Source organism: Lissotriton helveticus (genome assembly GCF_964261635.1).
Source record: "Lissotriton helveticus chromosome 1_1 unlocalized genomic scaffold, aLisHel1.1 SUPER_1_unloc_60, whole genome shotgun sequence".
Taxonomy (NCBI): Eukaryota; Metazoa; Chordata; class Amphibia; order Caudata; family Salamandridae; genus Lissotriton; species Lissotriton helveticus.
In genome coordinates, this window is record NW_027611704.1 from 1,009,359 (window position 1) to 1,015,358 (window position 6,000).

Sequence of the window (6,000 nt, forward strand, 5' to 3'; positions counted from 1 at the left end):
GAGTAGTTGAACAAATAAATGGAACAATTAAAAACAGAATTGGAAAAATGTGTCTCGAAACAGGTATAAAGTGGACTGATGCTCTTCCACTTGTTTTGATGTCATTAAGAAGTACACCAGATAAAAAGACAGGTTTGAGTCCTCATGAAATTTTAATGGGAAGAGTTATGAGGCAAGCTTTTGTACCTGTAGGTAAACTGTTGAGCATAAATGACAGTGCAATTTTGGATTACTGTAAAAGGTTATCTGATATGGTAACTTCTGTGTCTAATCAGGTGGGAACTGAAGCTCAATCAGATGAAAAGGTTTTGACACATGATCTGAGACCTGGCGATTGGGTCAGAACGAAAGTACATCGGAGAAGGAATTGTCTAGCTCCTAGATGGCAGAAACCTAGGCAGATAATTTTGATCACTACTAATGCTGTAAAGTGCAGAGGATTGAAACGGTGGATTCATCCTAGTCATACTATTCCAGTACCAACTCCTGAGAGTTCTGACGTTGAAAGTGATACCACAGATGATTCTGATTCTGAGGCAGAAGGCGAAACAGAAGGTGAAATAATTCCAGATTCTGAAGATCGACAAGAAAGTCGACATCTGGAAACTGTGCCAGTGAATGGAAATTTGACAAGAAAAGACTTGGAAATAATTGAAATAGATTCTGAAGGAGAAGAGAATCTGTTAAAAGGAAAGATAACTGAGGATTCGGTTGTCTCCATTGAAGACAAAGAAGCAAAACAAAAAGAAGTTTCAGACCAGGAGAGTATCGAAAGGCAGAGAACAAACTCTGAAGTAAGGAACAAAAATCCGAAATCTGGGAAGTTGGAGGTAATTGAGGAAGAGGAGGAGAACGAATTACCAAGTACCAGTGATGGAAGACAAAGTGAAGTTCCTGAAGGAGTGAAATTGCCGAATAGAGAAGTTCCTGAGTCAATTGAAATTTCAGACTACGAAACTGAAGAAAGTGACGTGGAAGGTGAAAGTGAAAACAGAAAGAAAAGGACTTGGAAGTCAGAATCAAATAATTCTGAACCAAAGAAGAAGTACGTGAGAAAAGCAGACTACTGGCCAGGTGGAAGATTGAGAGTCAGATTGATCAAAAAGCCAAAAGAACAAGTTGAAGAAATCAGTAGTCAAAAGAGTCCTGGAAAAGAAGTTGGAGTTGGAAGAAAAATTGAAGTGATATCGAGAAAAGGGAAGAGAATAATAAGACCAAACCAAAAATACAAATCTCCTGAGTGGACTTACTTAGTAATTCCACCTGTTATTGACATATATGATAGTAGTGAAGAAGAAAACGAAATCCAAGAAATTAGTGACAATGATTGAAGTACAAAAATATTAAATTGGCAAAAGGCTGAAGAAAATTTGTTAGTTGACACAAGGTCGAAGAAAAACTGTTTAGTTGAAGAAAACTTATGTATGACATAAGGTCGAAGAAATCTTGTTTAGGGTTTTAAAAAAAAAAAAAAAAAAAAAAAATATTTTAAAAGGGGGGTGTAAATATAAATTTAGAATTTTAAAATTTATTTTTATTTTTTGAGGCTAAAATTAACTAAGAATGCCTTATGTTAAGGAGAGCACTTCAAAGTGTTCTGTTTTTAAAAGATGCTGTAAGATGACTCTGGTGTGTCTGCTCATTTTAGTTCTGCTCTGGTTGGTTCTAGCTGTAATTATCCCTTTGGAGATGAATAGAGAATTACACAAAGTTAACTTAACAAGCAAAGCTCCGGTTAGCCAAACTAAACATAGTGCGTCTGCAAAAGTTATTGATCATCAGCCTAACATTCATCAAGATAAATCAATTGGTGATTTTTCAAGTAATACATTCACAAAGCTATTGAGTGAATATGTTAAGGTAATGGATGCAAAAGACTGCTACGTCTGCGTTAAGTTACCTGCTTCTGTTTCTGAGGGAGTAACATATAATATGCTTCCTCTCACTTATGCTGTAACATGTAGTGTATTAACTAGTTTGTTTTATCAAACTGGACGTTTAGAATATTACTATTCAAATTATGATGAAATTTTTGCAAATGTTAAGATTGATAATGCTTTAAATAAGCATAAGAAAGCAAAACAAATGAGAGAATTTTTCCTTGTTACTAATGAACTCACTTACGAGTATGCTTACAAGAATAATCTAACATGTAAATTAAGTGCTGAAGGAAAGAAATTTTTGAATATGGTTGAGGAGAGAAGAGCAATTTATAAGAGGAATGAATTAGTCAAGCAGACTAAGTCAGGCTTCTGGCAGAAAGAGGGAGGAGTCTGTGGCATTTTACATGTACAACATTGTTGTACATATATACCTGATGAAAGTAAGAATATTGAAATGTATATTAAGAATATTACACAAATGCATTCAGAGATAATTCCTTTAGAAGAAGATGATTTTATAGGGAAACTTTCAAAAAGGTTTCAAGCAATTAAAAACTGGTTTCATAATATCGGAAGTTCAATTCTTGGCAAGATTCTGGCACCTTTGATTATAATAGTATTCATTTTTATTTTGACCAAAATAGGTTGTTTGTTACATAAAAGAAAGAAACAGTTGAAAGAAAAGAAAAGAATCTATAAACTCAGAAAAGAAGAAGAAAGGGAGATCGAATTACAGGAGTTACATAGAGAGCGTTATGCTAATTGCAAAGATTATGCAGAAACAGACTTTTAGGTTTACTGATACAAATGAATTTGAATCGATTTCTTAGAAATTTAAATTATCAAAATTTTGAGTGCTGGTGTGGTGATTTGTTAATCACCAGATGAGGGAGTTGATGGAGCGAGATAGAAAACAAAATTTTGTTTAATCTCGTGAAGTCATATTTCCATAACATGAATAATAATATTAATGATTTGTGATATGTCGTGCTAATACAACTTAGATTAAACTTTACACATGGGGGGACTAACATGTGTGCTCATAAACGTGCATAATTGTTGCATCTTTTTGTTCGTGCAAAATAATAAAATAATTTATTGTTTTCGTTTTTGTCATTACTAACTGCTGCAAACTTAAGAGAAGCATGTGCTTGTTTTGCTTTTCCTTGTCTGTGTGATGTCATTTCTACTATTCTAGGTGCATATGAGTCTCATGGAATAACGGAGACTGGTAGATATAAACGCTGCTTTATTTGTTTGCTTTGGCTAGGTAACATTTTGATTAATCGGGTGGGTTAATTAATTAGTAAATCTTGGGGTGGATACAGAATCTACATTATTTCTTACATTAATACTTTTCTTGTGTTTGTTTTATATTAGAAATCATAAGTTGCCTGCTTTTGGGCCTAGTCACTTGAGTCGCAGAAAAGAGCTGACTTGTAATTCTGCAAAAGTCACGAGACGCCCATTCTGAAATAAATTATTCGTCAAAAGCTGCGTTCACAAAGCAAAAACTAACGTGCTGTCATCATTCTGTTGGACATGGCCAAGGTCGAAAAAGAACATTTTGTCAGTCCTTAACTTGGCATCCGCGGAAGTCAATTGAAAGTCAATGGACGCTGCGAGAATGACTTTATACATTTGTTGCAAACTCAGGAAGCTCCTGGTTGCACTCGGAAGGGACAATGGTCTCTAAGAAATATGACTTAATGGAACTTTTTGAAAATTGGGTGACATGTCACTTGTCACTCTCAGCCAATGGGACGTCGAAGATTTCTGAAAACTTTCCTTTGCGTAGTTTAGTTAGCGTAGAAAGGTATAAAAAGTCATGCCCCTAGGGATGGGCTGGCTGCTGCTTTCTGACTTTCCGATGAGGGTGATGTGCTGTCGGACTTTGCGTGGAGCACGTAAGAATCCTCAAAGAATTTTTCTTTAATTTCTATCTATTTAGCTCAGTTAGGGAATTAGGTTTTAGAAATGCTAAACTTTAAATACTCACTTTGATTTTGATTCACTTGCTTAAATTGTATTTTTCTCATATTTCTTTACAATCATGCTTGCTTTATTGCTAATAAAATTCATTTATAAAACTATCAACTTATATACCATAATTTAGTAAATAAAATCTTACTTTTGACAAACAAGCTGGTCTTGATTATTCAGAAGTGTAGGTTACTATTAGCTAGATCACGTCGCCAATGGTGGTCTTTTAAATGGTTGAGTTTTATTCTAATGACAATATTCTTTCCGCAGATGTATAAAATTGTATATAGTTTGTAGATAATGTGTATATAGATTTAATCTGACCACCTGATTCAGTAGGCCCAAAATATGTCAGATTTATAAATGGGTCCATATTTAGTATAGAATTTTGTTTATAGGTTATGAAGTTGGGTAGCGTTGTTTATGATATATTTTCTATAGGCCGCTGGATCACCCCCCTCCCCAAGCGCCTTGAGACCCCCCGGTGAGTAGTGCGCTCTATAAATGCCTTGATTGATTGATTGATTGAATCAGACACCAGCCATCACCTGGGATCCCACTAACACACACACGGGGAATGGGATTATATGGAATTGTTTGACTAAAAAAAATATATAAAAAAACATAAAATCCAATACAAATATTATTATTATTTTAAACCACACACACATGGTTGGACGCTTTGAGGACGCCTCACCTCTGCTTGAGCACTGGTCATTGGGGGCTGCAGGGCCTGGAAGGGGGGGGCACACCGGGTGCCCGGCCGCCTGAGTCCGGCTCTGTGAAGAGTGAGGCCCGGTGCGTTATTCAACCCCCCCCCCTGACGATGCACGCACTCACGCCGCCATCGCGCACAAAACATGGCGTCTCACGGCTGCGCACGCGCAGGAGCGCGTGTAAAAGCAGCGCATGTGCGGAGCCAAAACACTACTTCCTACGGCAGAGCAATCACAAAGTTGGGACCTTGCGCGGAGCAGAGTGTGAACTGCCCTGACAGAGGACGCGCAGCCTCACTGCGCCTGCGCAGAGGAGAGACACGCCCCCCCACGTAGAGGAGCCGCACTGAGGGGCTCTGCACTGAAATACATCTCCGCGCGTGCTGCGGCGCACGCAGCTGAGGTATCTCATTCATTGTGCCCCCGCGCGGACACCGTCATTCCTGTGCTTCTTTCTTTCCCTGCTCGGACCCCGTCCCACCTGTGCTCTGTGCTGTCGGGGCCTGGGCTGTGAATCTTTCTTGCACCGACTTCTGGAGTCCGATTGTCTTAATGGTGTCTGTCCTCGGCGCATGCGCAGTTGGTCATCCATCGGCCGTCTTTAAACAGGGTTCCGCTGCATAAGTCTGTCCTCGGCGCATGCGCAGTTGTTCATCCATCGGCCGTCTTTAACCAGGGTTCCACTGCACGCAGTCTGTCCTCTGCGCATGCGCAGTTGTTAATTCACGGCCTTTTAATTCGCCCTCCGCGGCGGGATGCAGTGTCTGTCCTCTGCGCATGCGCAGTTAATCCAAGGCTGCTTTAACCCGCACTGTGGGAAGCAGTGTCCATAGCTGCCAAGGTTTCAGATTGCCATGTGTGTCATTTTAATATTTTCAGTGTCATTGTGAGTGACATTTCAATGAGTATGAGTGACATTTCTAGAGAGCAAAATGAGGCAATGAAGACAAGGGAAACATAAAAATATCACCAATTACAACCATTTGTGCAATGAGAATCTCTACTACCACTCAATGCAGAAAACGGTAGAAAGGCACAGGGAACCCACACTAAAATGTAGAGACACCGAAATGGGGCATAAAGGTATGGGTGAATTGGCACGTATAATTATAAACACAGAGCAGAAAGACAGAAACTGAACTTCGAGAAACAGAGACCGAAAAGCGGGTAAAATGCTTCATTTGAAAAAGTTTATTTGACATTGTGTAATGTAACTTGTGCTCATGTCAAACGCACAGAGGCTCAATTCAAATGCACTGATGCAATTAAAGGCAGCGTTCACCTGCAGAGGGGGGAGGTGTGGCGCCGCGGCCAGGGCGACTGACGCTGGAATCTGGGGACCACGGTTCGATCCCCAGCTCCGGCGGCAGGCCAACACCATGTGACTCTGGGCAATAGCTCGCTTAATCTTCCCGACA

General features: G+C 39.5%; 1 protein-coding gene across 1 annotated transcript in view; it reads right to left on the reverse strand.

The window, feature by feature from the left end:
• LOC144806308 (uncharacterized) overlaps positions 1 to 5,158 on the reverse strand; it is a 50,644-nt gene extending 45,486 nt beyond the window's left edge. The window contains exon 1 of the mRNA XM_078672700.1: positions 5,064 to 5,158. The gene's annotated coding sequence lies outside the window, so the exon portion shown is untranslated. The remainder of the gene's footprint in view (positions 1 to 5,063) is intronic.
• Between the last annotated feature and the right edge of the window lie 842 nt (positions 5,159 to 6,000).